The sequence below is a fragment of the Zosterops lateralis genome, assembly GCF_965231275.1.
Source record: "Zosterops lateralis genome assembly, chromosome: 12".
NCBI classification, from domain to species: domain Eukaryota; kingdom Metazoa; phylum Chordata; class Aves; order Passeriformes; family Zosteropidae; genus Zosterops; species Zosterops lateralis.
The window spans coordinates 14,923,281-14,948,359 of NC_139772.1; the positions used below are offsets into that span (position 1 = coordinate 14,923,281).

General features: G+C 40.9%; 1 protein-coding gene across 6 annotated transcripts in view; it reads left to right on the forward strand.

The window, feature by feature from the left end:
* Positions 1–1,632: 1,632 nt before the first annotated feature.
* The window catches only part of ZNF536 (zinc finger protein 536), a gene marked incomplete at its 3' end in the record, with an annotated part of 339,887 nt that continues 316,440 nt past the window's right edge, over positions 1,633–25,079 (forward strand). For 3 of the 6 annotated variants that reach the window (XM_083870372.1, XM_083870376.1, XM_083870377.1), the window contains exon 1: positions 2,157–2,370. Of the gene's footprint in view, positions 1,662–2,156; positions 2,371–6,544; positions 6,573–25,079 lie in introns of those variants that run through there. The other 3 variants (XM_083870374.1, XM_083870373.1, XM_083870375.1) reach the window with 3 other exon arrangements.

The window sequence follows — 25,079 nt, forward strand, 5'->3', positions numbered from 1 at the left end:
GAAATAAAGAACACCCCCACTGCTCCAGTTATCATTCCCATAGAGATAGTGATATTATTGATGTGATTGCTATGCTAATTTCTATAGAAAAAACTTGTATTTTGGAATTTGTTCAAAGAGAATTTCAGACACATCAAATTGGAAAATGCAGAGTGAATTCCTAAACTTTTTCGTATAGGCATGGGAATCTTTTTTTTTTTTTTTTTTTTTTTTTTTTTTTTTTTTTTTAACGTTGAATGGCTCTGAACAACTATTTATAAACTTCACTTCAAATACCAATTGCAAAAATGTCGCTAATTTTTCAGTTATAGAAAGTTAATTCACTGTAGTTCTAGGGGAAAAAAAAGTCCTATTGTACCTTTAGGGTTATTAATATCACCCCCATAACCTGCAGGAGTGGGATTGGACCACAGACTCCAGAAACAGAGGCTAGGGATTATAAAAGATGGGCACATTTAAGTCCAGTGTTTAGGAAGAGCTAATTAATCTATACCCCTTCCTCTGCAATTCCATAGTCCCTCTGGGAATTGCCACAAACATAAACTTTTTTTTTTTTTTCTCATGGACTCCTATTTTAACTAGACGGTTTCAGCTTGTGATGTTATGCTTTTTATGTAGTAAACTGATTTAAAATGTATGCCAGTCATCTTCAGGGAACTCATTTCAGTCAAGATGAAACTAGTCTTACCTGAATCAATGTTTTAAGTGTCCCTGTGGCTCGGCATTTTGAATAATCAATCTGTCTCCATCGCTTCTTAATCATGCGCATCACAGTCTTTTTTATTTGTCAACCCTTTCGGATCCTGGCTTTTTGTTATTAACATGCCCCTAATGTCACATGCAAGCCTTTTCTTTAAAACAAGCTGCTCATTGGTGTATTTTGATACTTTTTATTATTACTAAATCTTTTTTCCCATAATTACACCACAATCATTATATAATCCCATAACAAAGAGTCTATTGAGGCACCATGCTTTTGTCAACTATGGGACACAGAATCCATAATTGCATTATTCAGCTTCTCCCCCCCCTCCTGCTTTGTAGAAACACAACCTATTTCACCAGTCACATTTGCACCTTGTTTGCTTGGTTATATATTATTTACTAAATCGTTGCCCTGCGGATAAACCGTGTAAAGTTGCTTTAAAAAAGTTATTTGTTTGATAATTAAGTCCTGAAAACCCATCGTTTAATGATTATTCCGAACCCATAAGGCAGAGAACCTCCATGACGTTTTTCTCTAAGTTTAATTACCGTATGCTAATTTCCTTGCCTACTACGTGATTAATTAAAATCATATTTTCATAATCATTTGGCACTAGTATTGTTTTAGAATTATCATGATCCCCTAAATAGTGTATGTAAATAAAGTCGGCTCTAATGGAAAGAATCAAAATGCAACGCTGAGGACCTTTATGTGTTTGTATGCATGCGATTGGCAACATAACTGGCTTATTTACATTAAATACGCCACAAGGTTACAGTGCAGATCAACGTCACTTTATCGCTGATTACTTCTCTTAAACGCCGGAGCGGTGACTGATGCTCCGGTCCCCCTGTCCGCCAAGGTTTCCCCGGGAGTTTTTTTTTTTTTTTGCTTTTTTTTTTTTTTTTTTTTTTTTTTTTTAGGAGAAAGAGACTTTGCATAGTTTCGGGAGCAGGTAAGAAGGGCGCTTTGTGGCTGCCCCTGGGGGCTCGGCGGGGCTGGCGGGGCGCGGGCAGGGCCGGCGGGGCGCGGGCGCGGGGGCTGCGCGGGCGCGGGGGCTGCGCGGGGCGCGGGCAGCGGCGCTGGCCGGGGGGCTGCGGAGCGCCGCGGGCTCCTCGGGGTGTTTACACGCGCTCAAGGTCACGACCAAGCTGCGCCGTGTTAAATGGTTTCTTAGTTGCTAGACAGGGAGAAAAAATGGACGATCACAGACCATTCTTTGTAGATTATTATATCAAGGGTTCAGCTTTTGGCTCATCAAAGCTAAATGCCGCAAGACCTATCTAGTTGCTGTGAATTATGCCAAGACGACAATGGAGTGCTTTTTTAATGGTACAATGCATTTCACCTACCAGATAGGGGGAGTCCACGCTGAGAGATGGGGATGTCTTGTGATGTTGGGTGATCAGTATCAATGAAGGGGGTTATTCTGAAAAGAGACAGATTAAAATAAAGCGCTCTTTGCTCGGGATGTGCTGGAAGCAGTTGGGAGGGCTACCCGGAGCGGGCGGCCGCGGCAGCCCCGCGCCGCACTTTTCCCCCTCCGCACAAGAAAATGATCAAGTCAATCATGTGGACATGCTTCATTATTCATTGAACACAATCTTTTACAACGCTCCGTTTACGTGCGGGAGTTTCTTCTACGCTTTGCTTTAAATTTTAAGGTAAGAAAGACAAAGGTAAAAAAAGGGGGTTTTTGAGGATCCGGGAGGCTCCCGCGAGCCATCAAAGAGGCTCCAAAGTCAGTCCGGAGTATGTTTTTGTTTTTTATTTCTTTTTAATCATCGCAACGGGGCCTGCGTTTTCCACCGTGATTAAAAAAATACAGTATAATTAAATATCCATAGCAGTGACGTTTGCAAGCAGGGCTGTCAGGGGAAAAGCAGAAAATAATGAAAGGAGCGGAGAAGCCATTGAATGGCGCTATAGAACTTAGCCTGAAGAAAACCCTACGTTTTTCCTCTTTCTCTCTCGTTTCTTTTAAAACCGTTACTTTACAAAAAAGGAGCGGGCGGGCGAGGCGAGGGGAGGCGAGTGCCGGGGCCGCGGCTGTGCCTGCCCGGGGTCCGCCCGCCGCCGGCCCCAGCCCGCGCCCACCCTGCCCTTAACTTGCCCACAAACTTTTTGTTTTAAAGGCTTGCTGCGGAGCAAACTTTGCTGAAGTGACTTTAAACGCGGGCCCCTCTTTCTTCCCTCCCTCCCCCGTTAGGATCCCCGCTAATCGTGGTGTAATTTGTAAACTCCCCCCCCCCCTTTTTTTTTTTCTTTCTTTTTTTTTTTTTTTTTTTAATCAAAGTTAGCTGATGCATACCATGTGTCAAACTTGTGAGATTCAAGTGCCTAAGAGACCTGCCATTTTGTGCTCTAATCGACCTCTTATGAATAGGAGCCGTGCATAATGCTGCGAGGAGCGTTGTGACATTCAAGTAGGCACTAAATGTCAGGCCAGGTCTCAGCCCTTTCGGGGGGAGCGGAGCGCGCCCGGCGGCGCCGCGGGGAGCGGGGAGGCACCTGCCAGCCCGCCGCCGGGGCTTTTGTCAGCGCCCGGAGAAAGTAACAGGTTAAGGAGGAAACTTAAATGGCAATCCCCGGCGGGGAGGGGGGGAAGGAGCATCACCTTGCCGGCGGCGCGCCGTGCGCGGAGGGGCCGCGGGGGCGCCGCTGCTGCGCGGGGCACCGGCCTCGCTCTCCGGCGCGGGAGATGCGCGGGGCTGCGCGGCCGGGAGGCGATGGGGGCACCGGGCCGGCGGCGGGATTAGCGGGATGGGGATGGGGAGGGGGGGAGAGGAAGGAGAGATTCTTTGAGGCTGTGTAGGAAAGAATCCAGATTTTAATGCGCCCATCTGTTGCAGTTTTGCAAATAATTAATATATATGTGTGTATGTGTGTGTGTGTGTATGTGAGAGAGAGAGAGGGGCTGGGGGAGCGCTGCCGCCTGTGAACTTCAACGCAAAAATAAAAGGTCGCGAAGATTTCTGCTGTTTTATCGGAGGGTCCGCGGCTCCCGCGGGGCGGCTCGCACGGGCTCCATCCGAAAAGTTAGTTGTCGGCGCGGCGCGGCGCGGCGCGGGGCTGGGGGCGCGGGGCTGGGGGCGCGGGGCTGGGGGCGCGGGGCTGGGGGCGCTCGGGGCGGGGGGGCTCCGGCCGCCGCCTGCCTGCGCGCCGGGCATTGTTTCGGGGGGCGTGCGGCGGATGCGGCCGCGGCTGATACACTGTCGAGGCGGGGACGTGATTTGTCAGATCCCTCGGCTGGCACTTGAGCGGCCGCCGGGCCGGGGCGCTGAGCGGGGCGCGGTGCGGTGCGGGGCAGGGCGGGCGCGGTGCGGGGCGCGGGGCGCTGAGCGGGGCGCGGTGCGGGGCGCGGGGCAGGGGCAGGGGCGCGGCTGCCCGGCCGCCCGCGGCGGGAGCGCTCTGCGGGGCCGTGCATTCCCTCGCCGCCCCCCGCCCCCCCGTGCAGTTTAAAATAAATCCAACAGGGGCCGTGTTTGCTGAGCTGATGTGCCCGGCTGATACAGATAGCGGCGGCGAGCCGCCCGCTTCTGTGGAAAAAGACTATTTTAAGTGTCATAATTAAGTTTAGAAGCCTTGTTTGGGCTCATTCACTGCTCGAAATAAAAAGGACTGGCTGCTTTTAGACCCTTTCTGAAGGGGTTGGCTAAGCGCCTCTGCACGTTCGCTTGGAGAAGAATGTTTTCTTTTCTAGTTTAATATTAGAAACTATATTTTTACTTGTTTAAACCGGATTTGATTATTCCTGTGGAGATTTTTTTTCTCTCCCCCCCCCGCTATCGCTCAAATCTTTGTTCATTGTTCATTGACTGTGGAAGGCTGCTTAAATGTACGGAGAGAGGGGGGAGGCCCCCTCGGTGGTTTGATGTTGAAATAGTAAACCTGAATGAGGAGGGTGGCTGGAAAAGTGGACATTGCAGCTTTAATTAACTTCAAGATGCTTCAGCGAGGACCAGAGCGTAGTAGTGACGTTGCCTCATAAATCTGTCCAGTACAGTGCGTTGCATTGAACTATTACAGTATCACCATCATATTGAATATTCACTACCTATCCGGGAGCAGATTTGCATAATTGGATCTTTTTTTAAATGAAACTTGTTTGCAAAAAACCCAAACAAAACCAAAAAAACAAAAGCCCAAGTGAAAACCGCGGCGATCTGCATGATTATAAAGGGTTCAAACATATCCGAAAAGTAAGTGACCTGCATAAGTACATCAATAGGTTAAGTGCAAATAAGATGAGAAGTGCTTCTGAAAGCTGTACATTCCCTATGTGGTCTCTTGGGTTATTTCTCAATAGCGGGATTTTTTTGTAGCCTCAGGGATTTTAGGTTTTCTGTCTGCTTTCATAACTTTTTCCCTCTCAGTTGTTATACAAGGTGAGGCTTTTGTACCATGCCTGTGTACCTGTGGTGATATTTTAAAAGAAAATAGATTAGCAGTTTGTAATTTGTGCTGTTTGACTTGTATAATTATGGCTACTGTGGAAGGGAAATGTGTATTGCTGTTATATTTCTGGTCATTGAATAGATCATCACTATATATGTCAGAATATTCAAAGGTTGTTTGTGTATGTGTTTGTGTGTGCTTAAAAATCGACTAAGTTATCTAAGCTGCTACTTCTTAATTCAGAGAGGCAACTAGCTTTTTAATGTGTGTGTACCCACTCCCCCACCCCCCCATTTGATGGAGGATGAAGATGACTGAAGTAATTAAAAATACCAGCAATTTTTAGAGTGAATTTGTAGCTTCTGTGTAAAGCTCATCCCCTCCTAAGCGAGTGGCTGGCTTGCAATATTGCAGTTTTGGGTCGGGCAGGTTTAGAAGTGCTTTGTAGAATCAGGCGCTGGTGTTTCAGATGCTGCGAGGGAAAGTTGTGGAGGGGAGGCAGCTGAGAGCTGGAAGTTGCCTCGTGGGGAAGGGGAGCAGCCGTCGGTGGGGCGAGCCGGGCAGGAGTGCAAAGTCTGCGTGCAGCCCAAGCCTTGCCCCGGCTCTCCCCCCTCGCCGAAGGCTGCTTTAGTTATGATGTCATTCTGATAGTGGAGAGCAAATGTCTCCTGATTCTACCATTAAACGCCTGGCTGATTTGCCTGATAATGATAGCATTGACGTCCTGCTCCTTGACAAATGCAAGCCCTATGAGCCCTATGAATTAACTTTTTTCCCATAGCTGGGAGCCAGCTAGCTTTACGACTCATGAATGTAGCAGCACTTCTTTGACAGATTACTTTGAACCTCCTCAATTCTGCAACAAACCCCCAGCTCTAAACACCACTTCTGTTAGGCTGCTAGCAGACCCTTGGACAGTTTGGGCCTGATTTGCTGGGCTGCTGAGCATTCATCACTTCCACTGACTTCAGATGGAGTTGTGGGTGCTCAGCAGCTTTGAAAATCAGGCCCTGTGTTCAGTCAACAGATGATGCATTTTTTTGGCTTGTTTGGTTTTTATTATTATTTTTTGTTACTGTTTTTTAAGTTAGACAGTTAAAGAGGGCTCTATGATTTCTAGTCATTATAAAAATATTTGTAAATAGCTTGAGTTGTTTGTCCTAGTCTGGTCTGTTTTACCCTTTCTGTTATGCTTTTAAAAAAATTATTTTCAATTAATCTTCTAGTGGATATGCTGTTAATCTTCATTAGAAAAGAATCATACATGAGTTGTTTAAAGTTTTCGGAATGTTGTAGAAGAAAAATGTTTCCAGTTTGGTACCAAGTGCTGAGAGATTCGATTGCTGTTTCAGAACGTGCACTAGAAGAGAGTCTCGGTACAGTTGCTAAACCCTGCGACTGGGTGCACTTTCTCATGTCTGCTCTGTCTTCAGATTTTGCTCCTGACTCTGAATTTCTATCCCTGCAGGTAAATGAGATTTAATATGATGGGTTTTTTTAAAAGTGCCAATGACTTTAACTTTGTTTTCATGTGCTGTTTATGATGATGACAATTAACAACTGCAGATGTAAGAAAGGTCAGCCTCTCTGTTACTTTTGCAGGGAATGAACGTGAAGTATTTGCAGGCTAAAGCTGTGTTTTGCAAATGATTTCCTGAAGATACAAGTTGCTGCGATGGAAACACTGTATTAAAACTCTTTTGATAAATTGACTATGTCTTTATTAATGGAAAAGAAGAAAAAAGAATTGTTCTACGGGCTTTTTGACTTCTGAACATATTTAAGCTCTAATACTCAGCAAGTTGTCTGGCACTGTCTTCACTGTAGGCTTTTATATAATGAAGAGGCTGATTGTCATATTTTTGTCCATGCCAGAGGCCAATAACCCAACCCATTCATTATCAGAAGAGAGTAGCCTGTAAGTTGCAACATCAGTACCACTGTTTTGCTTGCAGCAATGAAGACAGTGCTGAGATCAGAAATTGTGATCTTCAGTACAGAAAGCTGACACATTAGGTTGTTTACCCACCATGGAGCCTTAGGTGACCAAAGAGATTTGCATTAGAACAGATGTAGAAAAATCCACTAGTCCATTAAAATGGGCTGTGCTTATTCCCTGGGAAGCACAAGTTTCATCAAGTGTAGGGAAATCAGTAAGAAGTAATTTTTCCAAATGTTGATTTTTGCTTAAAGTTGACTTTGAATTGCACAGGTGTTTTTAGAGTGCCTTGAGTAAAAAAAAAAAAAAAAAAAAAAAAAAAAAAAAAAAAAAAGAAAAAAAAAGAAAAAAGAGACATGATTTATATGAATTTTATGAAAATGGAAAGCAATGCCATAGATAGATTTATTCTTCTAGTTTGAGTGTGGACAATTAAAGACTTTTAATATTTTGATTTAGTGCACTTTAATAAGATTGTAAGCAAATCTAAATTTTAATCTCTGCATTTCTCTCAGATACCTGAAGAGATGTATATCAGCTCTTCAAAATGCTAAAAACGGAATGATTTTAAAAAGCTATTTTTCTGTCCTCTCTTTCATACCTTGCATTTCCCTGACATGCCAGTAATTTGGATTCAGGGAAAGACAACACAGATGAAAAAATAGAATGCATACTTTCTTTTATAGAAACATGAATAAACTTATTTCTGGCAACTGTAGATGGAAATCCAAATTTCTCTAGTGAAGAAACTCCAGGCACAGATATTCGTGTAAGAGGAAAAAAAGGATGAGCTACTGAAAGAAAATATGTAAAAGTAAAATAATTCTGATGCTTAACTGGCTGATCTCAGGGTTATTGTACAGCTGTGTGGTTCTGACTTCCAGTTGTGTGGCCGAACACGGAGTATGAACTTTCTGGGACCAAGGCACTGATCAGAATGTGCCCTTGGCTGAAACAAGGGAAAATTGCAATGATCCGATCGACGTTTAACGTGAAATAACCGAGGAGCGTCTGTCGGAATCGGAGTGGATCACAATAACTGCTATGACATTTTCACTCATATTGGCAGGTTAGGCAACGAAGCCAAGCACTAAGGGAGAGATTTGAAGCATCTTTTCAGGGACAGCAGAGATCCAGATCAGGAAAGAGGCAGGGGAATAGAGTAGCAAGGGAGGATTTGGCTTGCCTCTGCCCAACTGCACCAAAGCTGTCACTAAATGTGCTCCCAGAAGTAGGATTCTCCCAGTATTCTGAATTTGGCACCTTTCCCTTAAATTTAAATTTGCTCTAATTTTCAGGTGCATCTTACTAGATAACCAGATGCATCAAAAAGGCAAAAAGAATTATAGAGGAGTAATTATAATTAGCCTAGATGTCTGTGTTTTTTAAAAATTGTAAGACGGGTCCTTGAAAGTATTTTGAAGTCACTGTTTTTTACAGGTCTTAATCTAAATACTCCATGTGAGATTGTTTTCTAAAGAGATGGGTTCGTTGGGTCAAGTTGAACTATATTAAAGACAAACAATTTTGTTATAATCTGACTGTCTTTTAAACACAGATGAGGAAAACAGTACTAAAATAGCCACAGGAACCTCAATATCTGATCTTTCCTCCATTGCAGTATATGAGCAGACTCACATAACCAAAAAGCAGAATTAGGTAATTCCTCACAACTATTTGCCGTGTTATGAAAAAAGCAGCGCTGCTGATCCTGGTAGAACATTAACAGCCAGATCTGCAGGTAGCAGTGCCTGAAAATAATGATGATGGCTCCATTCCTATGGCATGGGGCAAGCAACAGAGCTTCTTTCACCCAGCAGCTCATTTTTCTTGCATTAGTGTTGAACTGTCCAGCTGTAGGAATCTCGGGCTCCCAGAGGGAGCCAGTGCCTGCCAGGAGGGTGGGAACTGATGAAGATTAGGCAGAGGTTATCTCCAGCGGGTACCACAGTGCCAGGGAAAGGATGCTTGGGAAATTTTGGCCCTGTCTCAGTTTTGTGAAGAGGAGAAGGCAGAAAGGCAAAGAAAAAGGAGAGTTGACTTTCACGCCCAAGAGGAGTGCAGGGGAGGATGGTGGCAGGGGCCACTACAAGACCACCTGTGGCCACTACTCTGCCTTGGGATAACCTGGGATGTCCTGGGAAGCTTTCCTTGTCTTCAGATTTAGGAGGGTCAGGGTGCTGTGGTGCAAAGGGGTACCTGGCAGTCCTGATTCTTCCTGTTATGATAAGGTTGTTTCAGCCTTTATGTGAATTTTGTTAGTTTCTTTACGTTAATTTTTTTTTTTTTTTTTTTTTTCAATAGGTGCTGTTAGAAACTTTTCCTTTTTTTATGCCATTGGGATATTCTGCTGCAGTCACTGTGGTTCTTTGTAAGGAGGATGGGAGCCCTGTTGAGCTCATCAGTACTACAAAGGGGTTGCTATCAAGTACCTCAGTCTACTCAGTCACAACAGGGCTATGTGTTATGCTTCCTTCCTAGTCCTGGCCCCTGCTGATCTGGGAATTAGCCCTGGTAGCCCAGGTTGTAGCACTGTGTTAGGTTGCCATCCTGGCATTAAATTTATTTTTCTAAATGATGGCATGCAGTATTAAGGTTCTTTTATTTCACTCTCATAAGATGGCCTCCATAGATTTTGCAGACATTGTTACCATCAGTCCAATACCATTATTGGAATACCACTGGTAGATATAGATGTAGATAGATGTAGGTCTCTTTAATCTAAAATTTAGAGAAACGTGGGTAAATAGGAAATTCAGGCAGAATAACTTCATGCAAAGAACATATGGAATAAATTATCAGCAAGGGAAGGATAAATGAGTTCAAGGGAAGCCTAGGTTCATTTCTTGAGAAAGAGCATGTGAGAGCTTGGGTGAAGAAAGCAAGGAGGTGTAAAATCAGGTTTCTATTAACAAATGCTAACATGGTGGGCTGGATGCTCCTCTTCTAACACTTCTTTTGATAGCTCTGTGTGCATAAGCTACATTTAATTTTCATGTATGTTTCCTAACACTTGTTCCCTAGATCTCGTTTCTTCAGGGATCCTCAGAAATCTTAAAACATAGGATAGTACAACATTTTAGTTTTGGTAACAGTTTTACTCAAGGGAACAATGTGACACTGAAGTGTTGATCAAGTGAATTAGGGAGGAACCTTTTCTTCTCTGGCATTAGTTTTTAATTACCAGGAGAAGTAAAAATTGCCTTCTACTGTAGTGGCCAAGGATTTTTGATAGGTGTGTGCCCTACTTCAATAATTTCAAAATACGACATGATATCATATTTTTGAAAAAAGCACTCACATATACATGCTTTCTTTTTTGTTTTAATACTTTTATTTCTGCAAGGTTAGCATGAACACTGTTATGGGTTCGAGTCTACACCAGGACTTCAGAGGTTATTGAATGTTGAGGGTTGACTCAATGTTGGAAAGCAGCACTAGTTTTGAAATTGCTGCTTCAAGTAACTTTTACCTTCATTTTGTTGGCATACATTTTGTGGAAAATTATCTATCTCTCTTTTCACAGGAAAGTGCATAAAGTTTAGCAAAATTTTTATTGATTTTGATGTGATTTCTAGGATCCAATTCTGCTTTTGTTATTTCAGTCTGGGTATGACTGAGTCAGTGGATAGAACTTCCCTTCCTTACCGGGTGAAACTCATGTAATTCTTAATTTCACTGTAAGTACAATGTGCAGCTCCACTGTTTCCTGATTAAACTTTTTCTCCTTTCATCATTTCATGTACAAAAAGGAATCCAAATTTTTGAGTTAAAAAAAATTGCAAAGATTATAGGCAACCCAAAACTGAGTTGCACAATAAAATGACTATTTATTACCTTTTTAAAGTAACTGCTCTTCACTGATTCGTTGAGATTTTTGCCATAGGAGTATCATTCCTCCTAGGGCTAATAAAATAACCAGTAGAAGTTAACCAAGTATCATTATTAGCACCATAAAAGAGACTGAAAAACCTGCACTGCTCCAACTTCTCCCTCCTTTGGATTTTACCATAAAATGCCTCTTAAAATAGCTCGGCTATTTTGAAATATTCTTTACTGTTTTAAAGATCAAACATTCAAGCATCTTTCCCTTTTTTTTTTGCTTGAACACACAAAGCTATATGCCTGTGCCTGCATAAATGGACATGCTATCAGATAAATGAGCAATAGGAAACCCACAACAACTTCTGGATTAGAATTTCAATCTTTTGTTTGTTTGGTTGTATCTTTGGCATGCAAAGAGCTTTCCAAATATAGGAGTATAGTTTCTGGCCAGAACTAGCTGCCATTTTCTTATTGCAGTTGAAAAATACCAGTTCATTAGTTTGCATCAACATGCTGCATCTTTGAAGGATTTCTCAGGTCCACAATTGAATTTCCGCTCGAAATGAAAGAGTTGTATCTCTGCACTTCATTATGAACTGGTGATTATGGAATGCACCTGGGTCACTGGAGAGCTGGATTCAGATCGTTCCTCTCTATCTGATTTGAATCAGCTTTTTCAAATCAAGTTTCTCACATCCCAGGTGAGTGCTCTAAAAACACACTTTGGCTCTTCTTTTTAAGTTCCTGCTTCAGGCTATTCCAATTTAAATAATCATTTAATTATTCAGTGGGTCAGAAGAGAACTGACTCTTGGCTTGGGCACTCCAGTGTGATGCGAGAGACTGAATCCAACTGGTTTCTGTTGCAGAGGCTTCCAGCCTGCACTCCTGAGTGTGACATGGGGAGAGCAGTCTCGTATTCTTACTGTTTTCTTGCTGGCTTTTAGTTTCGATAAACTGCAAAAGGTATCAGGTTAGTCCCAGAGGAAAACAAAAGGAAATTCTAAAATCCTCCAAGTATTTGTGATACTGAAAAATTCTTTCTTGCATACTTCACAATTCAGCTATTATAAAAGTCAGTTGGTAATGGAGTGCATCTTTACAATCCAAAAATTTCCATCTCAAAATGGAGTTTTGTTGCCATTATTTTTGTTTGGTGGATTATGTATTTGAACACAATATTCTCACATGCCCCTGAGTACTGAGTGAGTAGCTCTAGGAGGTGTAATGGGTGAAACATTAACCCTTTCTCCTGGTATTGCTTTGGACCTTGTGCAGCAGAGAACTTGCTGTGGATGACCCTCTAGGAGTACTGGGAGGAGGAAAGAAATGCTGTGTAAATGCCAACAAATGCCTGAGAGATGCAAGGGATAGTGCACTTGTTCCTTCTCGCAGGAAGAACCTCCTCTGAGATGTAGAAGATCTATGAAACTGGCAGATTTCTCTGTCAGGATCTCTTAAAAAGCGGAGAAGAAATGTCTTAATCTGTAAAAGGGGAATCCACAAAGGGAGGAAATCCTTCTTTTCTTAGAGATAGAAATACTCATTTTGATAGCTCCTGCTTCCTCTGTCTTTCATTCTTAACTTGTCTGGCAGCACAACTCTGGCAGAATCCATGCTGTATTGGTTGGTTCCCCTCCTGGCTGCTCTGCAACAGTGATGGATGGGAGCCAAGGGAATAAATATAGCTCTGAGTTCCAGTAGTAACCCCCTGCCACACTTCTACACAGAAACTGGGAGGTCATGGGGGGAGAGGGAATGGGCAGACTCAGGTCTGCCTTCAGCACAGAGGGTGTTTCTGTGCTCCCTGGGGAAGGGGAAAGGTGTTGCAAAAACCCACTCCTGCCTTTGTTTCCATGCAGAACTGAAGGGATCTGTAGATCTATTTTAAAAGCGTTACCATTGGCTGTGCAGTTTCCATGTGAGTTTATTAAATGTGGACATTTTTTATATGTAAAAATAACTTCACCATTTTGTTATTTCCTTTTACGTATTTCACTCCGGTTGGAAAAATGAAATCAATCTAGTCAGCTTTTCATCAGTTTCTCTTTGGCTGTCATGCAGTTGCACAATGCTGCAGTGCTTGGCTAGCAAAAATGTTTACAACGAAAAATTGTTTTCAATGGGATTAAAAAAAGAACCATGGAAACATTTTTATTGGTCTTCAATTTTTGTGCAACTTGGATTTTTACAAGACCTAAACTACATCAATGGTGTGGCTCTAATTTGATCTTAAGATTATAACTCTATTTTTATATATACTTGCAAGGTATAGGCAAGACACTGCTACTACCCTCTGTCACAAAGTACAAAAAATTCTAGCCTGTTTCTTAGCAGCTGCTTTGAAGTCCATGGAACTCATGAGCACCTTGCAGTTGACTCTCAAGGGTTTGGGGTCAGACCTTCCACCTGTGTGTAAATACCTGTTGTAAGTTGGTTTAAACAGTCTTCATCATTTAGAACTGCCCTGAGCTGATCTCTGATCTATTAATGCCACGAGATTGCTACAGCTAAGGTGAATCTGGGGATATGCCTGCAACCCTTAAATACCTTTATTGCTGCTGGCACCTATAGAAATCTCACATATGGAGAATATATAAAGTCAGATCCATGGAAGGTTAATGGTAATAAAATCCTAGGAGTAAAATATTGGCTGACAGTTACCCTTTGCATTAAAACTCTTAAATTCTTTATAAAAAGGTGCTTGTGATGAGTGTTGAGTTAGTTTGGGTTTTAATTTATTTTGCTTTACAGTTTAAGTAGCAAAAAGCTCTTCTAGGGACGGCCTGAATTTGTGGCTATTGATGAGTGCTTTATGAATATGTGCACCGGGGCAGTCTGGGGAAGCACTGCACCTCTCCAAGGGCTGCTGCCACTAAAAACACAGAGGAATTACACAGGCACCCTGAGCTGTTTTTCACACTGCCTTTCTACCTCCATCCAGTGTCCCCCAGCAGCCACCATGAACCATATGAATGAGGAATGGGGCCCCTTGGGTACCCTTTGAAAAGGGAAAGCCTTTCTCTTAGAGAAACAGGAATTTCATGGGGCCCAAGCTTGCAGATAAAAACTCTTCCAGTGTTTTTATGATCAACATTCACCACTGAGTTCACTAATTGAAGACCTTAATGAATGTTGTAATGATCAGCTCTGTTATTGTCACTGATTCAGTATCTTGTTTTCAGGTGTGAGCTGGCTGAGTCAAATTTAGTTTTCTTTTAAGTGAAATCATCATCACACAAGCAAAAAAAAAAATCACCACGACCCCCCCTGCTTTATAAATATAATATATCACTGCCTGTTTCAAACACCAACTGTTGATTGGCTACTACCCATGTCATGATACTAAATCATTGATTTCAGACTATTAACCTTTTGCTTACTGAATACAACTTCTGCAGTGAACTCCACCATCAAGTCAGACAGAACTTGCATTTGATGAGATAACTATTGTGGAAAGAAACAAATGATCATGCATACTTTTTTCTGTGATATTGGGAAAAGTATTGAAATTTATGATTTACAAACAAAACCATCTGAATTTGAATTTTACACATGTGTAATCAGTAACGTAGCACAATTTACATTCTCCTGCTCTGTAGCTGGTATAAACATCTAAAAGTAGATTTGATGCCTCTGTAAAAATAGTCTGGCTAGTCCATATTCTTCTACTGCATGACACTTATTCATGTACCTTTTTTAGAAGAAAACATCTCTTCAGAATATGTTGATGTTTTTAACCATACGAGGACTATTTTTATGGGTTTGTTTTGCTTTGATGAGGTTTTCTTTTGGGAGATTGGGTTTTTGAAGATGTGCTTCATGTATTTAAGTCAAATAAAATGCTACCTATTAGATTGAAAAAGCCTTCTCTTTTTTATGTTTCTTTTTTATTAATATAGATTTACAAATAAGTCTTCAGAAAATTTTTATTGTTGCCTGTTGTTATGACACATCATATATCTTTTGCTAATTGTGCATTCTTTTCTTGGTTTTAATTATATTGTGGAGCAAATGTTTTGTTGTTTAAAAAATAACATGGCACAATTATCATTTTTGATTTAATAATGAAAATACCCTTGAAGACCCCATCACTTTTTTCTGCCTTTAAGATGCCAATAATCTCTCTGATGCTGGTGGTGGAGCTGAACGCAGTAGAGCAAACCAAAGATAAGTGAAGGAGAAGCACTGGCTTTCAGCACGGTTCCAGCTGTGTGTGTAGGTAGCAGAGCAGGATCTCTTGGGTCAGGGTCTCTGGGTTAGTCACAGTGCTAGGGAAGCATGACAGGAGAAGCAGGGCAGGAAGGAGAAGTGTTGCACTTGTTGCATTGTCATTCTGGATTTAAAGACAACTTTTCTTCCTTTGGGTAATTTCTTCTTGTTTGAAATAGGAAATTGGTTAAACCAAAAATAGTGGGGGCAGGAAAGTGTCTTGAGCACTTTCTGCTGTGTTCAAATGTGTGTGTAGGGTTTTTTTTTTTTTTTTTTTTTTTTTTTTTTTTTTTCACAGAATTATCCAGAAAACATCTGTGAAAAATGGAAGTTTTCCTTATTAAACTGAAAGTTCTGCCAGGCTTGGAAGCCATTTGTACCTTGTTCTGAGTCCAAGGCGCTTCCCATTTGCTCCTGCTGAGTGTAGAATTTAGACCTGTCCAGTTACTTCCATTTAGAATTTGCCCTCCCTTGAGATCAGTGCTCAGTGCTAGGGCAGCTTTTATATGTAGAATAAGGATAATTTATTCCTATAGAAATAAGAAGGTTTAACAGCAATGTATAATCAATATGCAAAAGCCTACTAAGATAATTTGTATTCATATGTGAACAACATTAATTCTAAACAATCTTAAGCCCTTATTTTGTCCAATGATTGCTGGACATCTAAGTGAAGAAGGCTCTTCTAACTTATTAGTTTATTATTAACGATATTGCCAACACTTAAACTCTTCAATTAGGTAACCCAGTTACCTATTATTCTATTAGGGCTTGCTGCTCTCTGATTCAAGTCCATATTGAAACACTTCTTGCCTTAGCACAGGTGCCCCATCCTTCTATGAGCAGGTGTATGTGGAATTTGGCAAATGTACAAGGAGAATGTAAATAATAATTATTGAATAATAATTTAGTATTTTATAAGATGCTTGCATGCCTGCCTTACAACTGCATGATATGAAGACACCTATAAAAGGTATAAATACACTTCTCTTTGAGAAAATGATATGACAAGAATAAGAATACTTTAGAATGGTCTCATCCTTTTATTATGTTCGATACATTTTTCCCCTTGGTTTACATGCTTAATTTTTCTCAGGAAGGCCATATGTTAACAGAATCTTCTGTAGCCTATAGGAATTCTTTAGTTTGTGGGGAGGATCGTGTGTACCTTCAGCTGTGAATAATTTGTGGATATAATTTGTTTCACGAGCTCTCTTTTCAGATTTTATAAACAAGATGTTCTCATACATGTAAGGGCTGTCAGTTAAAGCTGTTCAGTGCCAAACCTTACTGGTACAGTGCTACAAATCCTCCTGTACTGCTTCAGTTGATCTTAACTGAGCATTTCTGGAATAGCATTTGATCCTGACTTAGTGCAGAAGCAGTGGTATTGAAATGTGTTTAGTTTTTTGGCTAATACTGGGTGTCAGGTGCTAAAGCATTTCTGTGCTGAATCGGGTCTTCTGCAGTTAGAAAAAGTCAAAGTCGTGAAAAATCCTGGACACAATTCAATTAGTTTATGAGTTAGGTGTTACAGTGTTTTGAAAACCTGCAATAAGCCATATTACCTTCTTGTTTTTTAAAACTTTTTTTATCTCTGTTGCTCCCATCAACAATCTGTGATTTCAAAAATCATGTGTGGTCTCATAATTGTTTTTTAAATTGGCTGGAATAGTAGTTCCTTTAAAAATGTGGTTCAAAGGAAGAGTTGCTTTTCATACTTTAGAATAGCTGTGGTCTTGAATTACATTTAGAAAAAGATGTATTAAATATAAACAAATCCAGTGTTCATGTAAATGTTAATTAAGCTCACATCACAGAACTGTGCTTTTTTGTGAAGAACAGGAAAATTCTTCTCATTTTCTTGTTCTTTCCATCGAGGCTTGTCTGGCATCATTCCAACACCACCTTCCCACAGCAGGATGACTCCAGACCCCCAGGGGACAGGGCTGTTCCTTTGCCCATGGCCACTCCTGGCTCTGAAGCTGCTGCGTGTCTGCAGCAGGTCCTGCCAGGCTGGCCTGGCTGAACCCTTCCCAGCTGCAGATGAGGAGGTGTGCAGGGCAAGGAGGCTTGCAAGGAGTTTTATGCCAGCACACAGAGGTGATGGAGGCAGGACATACATGTAGGGAGTGCCACTGCTCATTCCCATGTCAGAGGTGGAGCATCAGGGATATAGGGGCTGCTGACCATGGGAGGTCCAACTTGGAGGCCTGAGGAAGAGGAAGGTGAAGAAAGAGTGAGAGAAGTTTTTTTTTTTTCTGTCCCAGGATAATGCTGTCCTCCATGCATTCAGATCAGAGCAGCCCACAGCCATATAAAATAGCTCTTACAAGATCACAGGTTGTTCTGTTGAACTAATGTTTGCTATTTTAATTTTCTTTGCAGATCCTGATATCAAAATCACTGCTCTTTCCTTTCTCATTGGAAATCCTTAAATAAAATAAGAGATCTGTACCAAATATTGAAGAATTAAATCTAACAAAATGAAAAATTAACATGATAAATATCATAAATAATGATATAAACAAGGTGCTATGTCATTCTGCTTGCCAAAGACTGAGCCCTCTTTTGTCCCAAACCAGATTATGTTCTTCATCTCTCTAATGGAACTATTAGAAAATTCATATTGGAAGCCAGGACCTTATTTGTGATGCTGCTTCTCCTTTGAGGCTGATATTGAAGCACAGGCACAGTATAAAACTTCAGGAAGAAGGCAAATATCAGATAGTTTTAGCCCAGGATTAGCAGCTAGGACTCTTGAGTGTCATCTGAACATTGATTATTTGTCAGATAATGCAATTACATTTAATGGAGGGCACTGCTCAGGAGTTCCACAGTTTAACTAGCACGTTTGGGTTTTATGCACTGTACCACGCTCGCAGTCACAGCAGGAACATGAGTGACATTTGACACTCGCTTCTGGTGGGACGTCTCCAGAGCAGCTGCACGTCACAACACTGAGAAAACCCACAAAATGCCTCTCCTGCTCCCCTTGCTAGCAAGACTTGTTTAGGCTGTCCTTAAGAGGCAGAGGCTGCCCAGGAGAGCGGTGTTGGAGGATGGTGTCACACGTGGTGTGCCTGTCAGTGAGCTGACACTCTCACTACTGACTGTGACATGTCACTGACATGAAACCATGCAGTGCTGCTGCAGCTTGGGGCACAGCACAGGTTGTGCAGCAATTGCACTCTGTTTTCATCTGTGTGGCAGACCCACCAAGAGGCAAGAGAGTCTGAGCCAGCCCCCAGATTTCAGGGTTTCTGCACTCCCATTAAAAGAGGAAGAAAAGAATGATGTGCCTAAGATGGTTTGAAATAAAACAGAGAAGAATCCTGTCCCTGTCCTCACATGAACCCTGATAATAGAGAGGACTGAATAACAAAGTAAGGACCATCTCTTATTGCAGTGCATAAGGAGCGATTAAATAAAATTCTTGCTTCTGTTTTCCTTATTGGCCTAGGACTCAATCTTGGATTTAGTCCCCATTGAATAATGAGGACTTTTACCACTGAGTTCACTGGAACCAAGGCTTTCTCTTCAAAATAATTGTCAGCTTTACTCCTCCTATGGACAGGGTGCTGATTTGTGTTCCTGAGTAATTCTAGGGATCCTGAGAAAACTCTCCCTTCTCATGAAGCCCAAGGCTGATAGGCTGACATGTGGTTTTCTTCAGTGGCAACACCTGTGATCTTCTCTGACCCAGAAAAATGCCCCTGAATTTCATGTGATCAGGCAAGGCCTAGGACATCCTCTAATGCTCTTCTAGGCAGACATCCTGTCAGTGCTGGCTTGGCCATGCCTGGATTTGAGTAGAGACCCTCAGGTTGTCACCTGCAGACAGAGGAGCTCCTGAGTCTTCACAGTAGCAGTCAGAGAAGCCCTGCTGACTAAAGGCTCTGTATCACAGTGGTAACCATAATGGAAATGCTCCATCACACAGAAATGAAAACATGATTAAGTATCAGAACTTGGTTTATTAATGACAAGGCATTATTTAGCTCAAGACTTTGAGCCTTGAGTTCAGTGACACTGAAATCTCCAAAACTGTATTTGCATATTCCATGCTGGAAGGGGCTTCTGAAACTGTGACTCAGTTTCTATGGCCAAGAGTTAAGGTGTTCCAAGAACAGCTGCCTTAGATGGAGAATTCATACCTTTTATCTGAACTTCTCCTTTTATTTAAACAAACACTGAACCCTGAGGAGTTCAGTTAGGGCTGAGCTTCCAAAACTGTCCCAAGAGTTCCAGCTGGTAACTGTATTTTGAATCTGAGCAATCCTAGTTTGACTGTTATTGATTGTACAAGCAGAAGTAACAGATTTCAGTAGAAACCAAAAGGGAGAGATGAAAGTCCTAACACAGCTCCTCCTGCCTGCCTCAGAAATCCCAGACTCTGTCTTGTCCCATCTGTACAACTGAGAATTTTTCTCTTTTAATGGGAAATTAAACAGCACAATTAAGTTAGGGAACTGGAGTCTACAAAATGGAGATGGGTTTTTGTGTGTTTAAGTTCTGAGAGAATTTTGGTAATTATGTGCATAGTTGTGAAACCCTGAAGATGTCCAGCAGTGGCAAAGCATGTGGATGAGCACTGCTGTGGTGCATGCAGATAATTCATATTTTCATAGGACTTGATAGTCAGCATGGGAGTAATCTCAGACTTGGCTAATGAAAGTGGCTGCACCTGGTTGAGATCCTGCTGGAAGCTTTACTCTGTCAAAGATACTTATGTCTGGGTGCTTCCTACTTTATCAACCTCACCCCTTCCTTGTGCCCTTAGGCTTAGTTGCATTAAGGAACTGAAACACTTGAGATCATTGCTGTTTTGGCAAAAGCTGGCTCTGCATAAATGTGAATGTCTCTGAAGGCTGCTCTTGCATGCAAAGTTATTTGGTTATTCGAAAATGTTTTTTAATCTGGTAGCTGAATCATTGCCTTCGTAAGCTGTAGCTTAAGTTCTGTGTAGGTTTTATCCATAAACAGCATGGCTTTACATTTTTCTTCTCAGCTCTGCCTACATTCAGCTGCTGGCTTCCATATTGACAGATAAGTTGGATGTTGGTGCCATGAAATTGCCCCTTGGTGGAAAGATTCTAAAATCAGTGCGACCTGTTGGAACACCAGGCCCCCTGCACAAATGAAAATGTGCCGTCCTCAGCTGTCAGTGCAATTGCAGAGAAATGAGCACATGACAGCAATTTGAATGTTGAACCTTCTTTAATTCAACACATCATTTGGTTTCAAAATAGTTAAGTAAATTGTATTTAAATAATTGTAAACATTCCAAATAGTAATCCAAAACAAATTGTACTTTGCATAATCGTAACTTAGGAACAAAATATTGCAATATAAATCAAGGAAGAGTGAAAAAAAATTGGTAAACAAAGAAAGTATGTTTAAATTTGTTCACATACTTATCCTTTGTAGATATTTGACTTTTTTTTTGTGTTTATTTAAGGTACTGTGTAAAATTTTAGACTAGTGTGGGTTAAAAATACTTAATATCTTTTTATTGCTCCATCCCTTTGAATATTTATTTTCTGAAACTTGAAAGCTGTGTGCGGTATGACTTTTGCAGTGCAAAAGGCTTTTCATTCCATAAAGTGCCTAGAAATTCGTTATGTGATCAGTTATATAAATAGGCTTATTGTTTAGAATGTGTCTAAAATGAAGCCTGTCCTTTAGCCATTTTTTTCCCTCTTATTAAATTTTTAATGACACATATTTCAAAACCAAACAAACCAATTCCAAAGGGTTTAATTTTCTTCTGTTTCTCCCAAATTGTACAGTATGTTCTAACAATTTAGGCTCCAGTTTGGCTAGTGGGGAGTCTTTCATTAGAAAGCACGCTGTAGCAAAACATGTATTTTTTGTTAAGAAATAGGGAATGATATAATAATTGTAAAGGACATCTACAGCATAATGACAGTTATATGTTTTTCAAAGGAAAATGCAAACAATAGGTAGAAGAAAGTAAAATCAATAAAAGGACATTGTATGAATATATCTGGTCCATTAGTTACAGGGAAATCTATTCTGTTCAATCTGAAATCACATTCAGCTTATGAGGTGGATAAATAAAAATGTTAGGTCCCACTTATGTAGTCCTTTCTCCTTTTGAGCTTAATGGCAACTTTGGATGAAATGGGACATCAGAATTAAACCCCAAATTAATCATTGTGCAGCACAATTTTCATCACCCTCACTTCCAGATAGGTTATTTCCACCAAGTAAAATCACTGAGGACTGTTTTCATTATATGCTTGGCTACAGTTTCTGTGTTACAGAGGGAGAAAAAAAGTCATGAGTGGAGTACTCTTCAGCTATGAAATGGAAATGCACATACACCTGTTAAGTTTTATACCTGAAGAAGTCTGCTGGAAGTTTGCTTATTTAACTTAAGTCCTTCCTTCCTCCCGTTAGAACTGTTGTGGTGTTTGGATAGAAAAGTATTGTGAGAGGTTGCAGGTCTACTGTTCCCCCAAACCCTAAAATTTACTAGGGACAACTGATTTCCTCACTAGGATTTCTGATCCCTGTGTGCCAATTGTTGGCTGATTAAGGTCAATGATAGCACTTATTCAGTACTTTTATCGACTTGGATCATGTGATAGAAGTGATTGATTTAAGCACAGGATTGCTAATTTTCTATTGTAGCCATTTCTTTTACAGAGCCAGGTTTTACATTATCAGGAGTTATTTATTCTGTATTTAAAAGCAATCCATTTTTTCCCTTACAGGTAGGAGTGCCATTGCATACATTCAGAATTACATATTTCACTTGTGGGAGATGTTTTTGCCAATGTCAGATGTACCCTTTGTTTCCAGAGATCTTTGGATAGGCTGGGATTTCGAATAGCAGATAATAACATGCAGTGTGTATTATTGATGTTGTCTTAATTGTCTTATTGACAACTCACTTGCACTTGAAGAGGCATGCTAATATCAGACATTTTATGAGATTGCATATATTTTCATGACTGGAAGCCATAGCTACAAAATGATTTTAAAAGCACCCAAGTATTACTCATTAAAACACGTAAAATTTTAAAAATGCATTTTTGGGTCCACATTCAGCATCGTCACTGTTTGGTTTTGTTAATCCATTCTCTCCCACCCTTAATTTTCCTTTACTAGTCCCTAATTAAGCTACTCATCGATATTTAGCATGGAATTGGCTCCAAAGCAAAGTGCCATGCACCACTACCATTACCTGAAAAAAAAGAGCTTATAGGAATAGCAAATTATATGCCTGCAAGATACAGGAAGATGGTCATATAAAGGAAAAATGCAAGCTATTTGCTTCTCCAGTGGCAAGGAGGGGGTGTTGAAGAGAGCATACATTGCATGCAGCTTAAAATTACAAAAATCTAGTTATGAATATACTAATTGTGGCTACTAATTTGCTTCTGGTGAAGTAGGTTCATTAAGATGTTAGAATAGTTTAGTTACTGCTGGTCTCTTCTAAAGACCTGTGAATTAACTTGTGACGTTTTTAAAATTTAAAATCAATAAAAATAAAGCTACAGTATGTATCAGCATGAGCTGACAGATGTAGACAAGTATTAAGGAAAATCTCTTGCTGAGAATGATTGTAGCCTGAAGTATTCTATATATGAACGATCCAAGCATATTTTAGATTTCTCCCTTAGAAAACCTCCAATTTGGACATCTGGGTCTCTTAATGTGTCTGTCAGGGTGAAAGGACCAGTTGCTGACATTACTTCTGGCAGCAGAGTCTTCTGGGTGCTGGTTTCTTTTGTTGCTCCTAAGGACTCCATCAGGGGCTGGTTGTTTCCAATCCTGTTTGAAACGTGAACCCCTGTATTCCTGATTGCTGTGAAACATGCGTAGGCAGAATTTAATGTAAACTCTGCATGTCCTTTCCACCTCGGACTTTTCTGCCTCATGTTATTGCAGTGGATTTGCTCTAGAATATTCAAAGGAAGGAGATGAGTTTTCAGGTTTGCTTACTCTTCCTCTTAGCATAAAAATCTTTTCTGTTGGAGAAACTCGGGCTTCAACCCAGCTCCATTCATGGATACCTTGCCATTTTTTCCTTCAGATTTTTTTTTCCTGAGATACTGAAGTGATTATGAAGAACTACAAATGAATTCTGCAAAATGCTTTTAAATATCGGCAATTGTTTGCACCTGTCTTCTGGTTCCCTTCAGCATGTATTGCTTTACTTTTGCAATTAATCTTTGTCATGCATCTTGAGGCCAAAGAACTTGGAATTCTCTTTTCTAAATGGGCCTCTGCAATCAGGTATTTCATTAAGGACCTTAGTGACCTTCTAAGTTTTTGCCACATTTATACCAATTCAATTTCACCTCAATAAATCAGAGGAAAGTCTAACTCTTGGTATTTCTGTAAGTGGGCAAATTAAGAAATTTTATATCCTATGTAAATTTATAGCATTGAATTGTTTTTATGTGCTGGAGTGCCCTTTTAGATAAATAATATAGATTTGGGGGCAAATTCTGTCTGGTGGAATTGATAACTGATAAAATCTGGGTCTAAAGTATCTGAATCCAAAGGTTTCATCATTGATCTCTAGGTTCTTGTACCATGTTTTCTTTCCACTCACTTTTTTTTTTTTTTTTTTTTTTTTTTTTTAACTCCGTAGAAGAAAACGAGATATTACAGGGGGGAGGGGGGAACAGGGAATGATAAAGATAAAGGTTCCCTATAAACCCTTATTGCAGTTCTGGGTGCACAGCATCCACAGAAGTTGTTTCCAGTAGGTGATGAACAGCTCAGAAGTGACCTCTGCATAGTGTTACCCTGCACTGTGAGCGTGTGGATTGGCTCTATCTGAGGATCTTGTGCTTGATTTCTAAAATAGATCAAGTAGTGTATGCCTGGAGCAAAAGGTGTCCATCTGTGAAATATGAGCTTGAATGACCATAATATCAGGCGAAAAATGGATGACACCTGAAAATTAAATTTGTTGATAAAGCACTGGACAGAACTTCATTCTTAATTCTTTTCCTGACTTTGTGTGACCTTGAGAAATTCACTGGGAGGTGATTTTTCCAGGTGCTGGAGGCCTCTTGATACAAATGAATCTTGGGGTTGCAACTGGGGCACTAATCACCTCTGAAGCTCAGACAGTGCTTGCATATCTGTCTGCCAAGTGGGTAAAATGATTTTTGCAGCCTTTAAGAAATATTATGATATTATTGATGAAAAGCTTATGAATATGCTTTTTAGAAAAATAATTTGCTTGGAAGAATGAAGAGGATCTGGGCTATCTGAAAGAGTGTAGATGGAGGAAAGTCTTGTATATTTGCAGGGAGCTAACTCTGGCAGGTGTGAAAGAAATGCCCTCGCAGAAGGCAGGTGGCCCACCTTGCCCTTCTACCTGGTGCTGGCAGTGAGAGGTGCTGGTTAGGGAGGCCAGGTGAGCCCTGATGCTTTAGGTGGTCCATTTTCCTCACAAAATCCTGGTACCCATTGTTATTGTGGTGATGTTGGAGGGGTACATCATAACCCTCACTTGTAGTACAGACTACAGATCTATCCAGTCTGCAGTTTGTGTGTTGCCCTAACTTCTGTGGCAGTGTGGTTTCAAGCTTACTGATGTTTTGAAAAGAAGTATTTTCATTATTCCTGTGGAGCAGCCTCTCTACCTCCTTTATAATTTTATTTGACCTTTCTGATACCTCTGCTACATTTTTTCATAAGACAAGACCAGAATGGCCCACAGTATGCTGGACATAAGTGCACCAAGGCTTTCTGCTGTCCATCCTGTTCTTAATGCTGACTGAGGCTGTGTTTACTCTTTGTATGTTCCTGAACTAATGATTCCAGAGGACTGTCAATTGCAAGATCTCTTTCCGTGCTTATGTGCCATTTGTGGATTCACTGTTATTGTACGTGGCTGTTTAGATTGCTTTCCCCAGATGTTAAACCTTCACATTTTTATGTGTTGATACTCATCTGCCACATATTTGCTCACTTGTTCTGGCTGGGCTGAAGCACAAATTCCTCA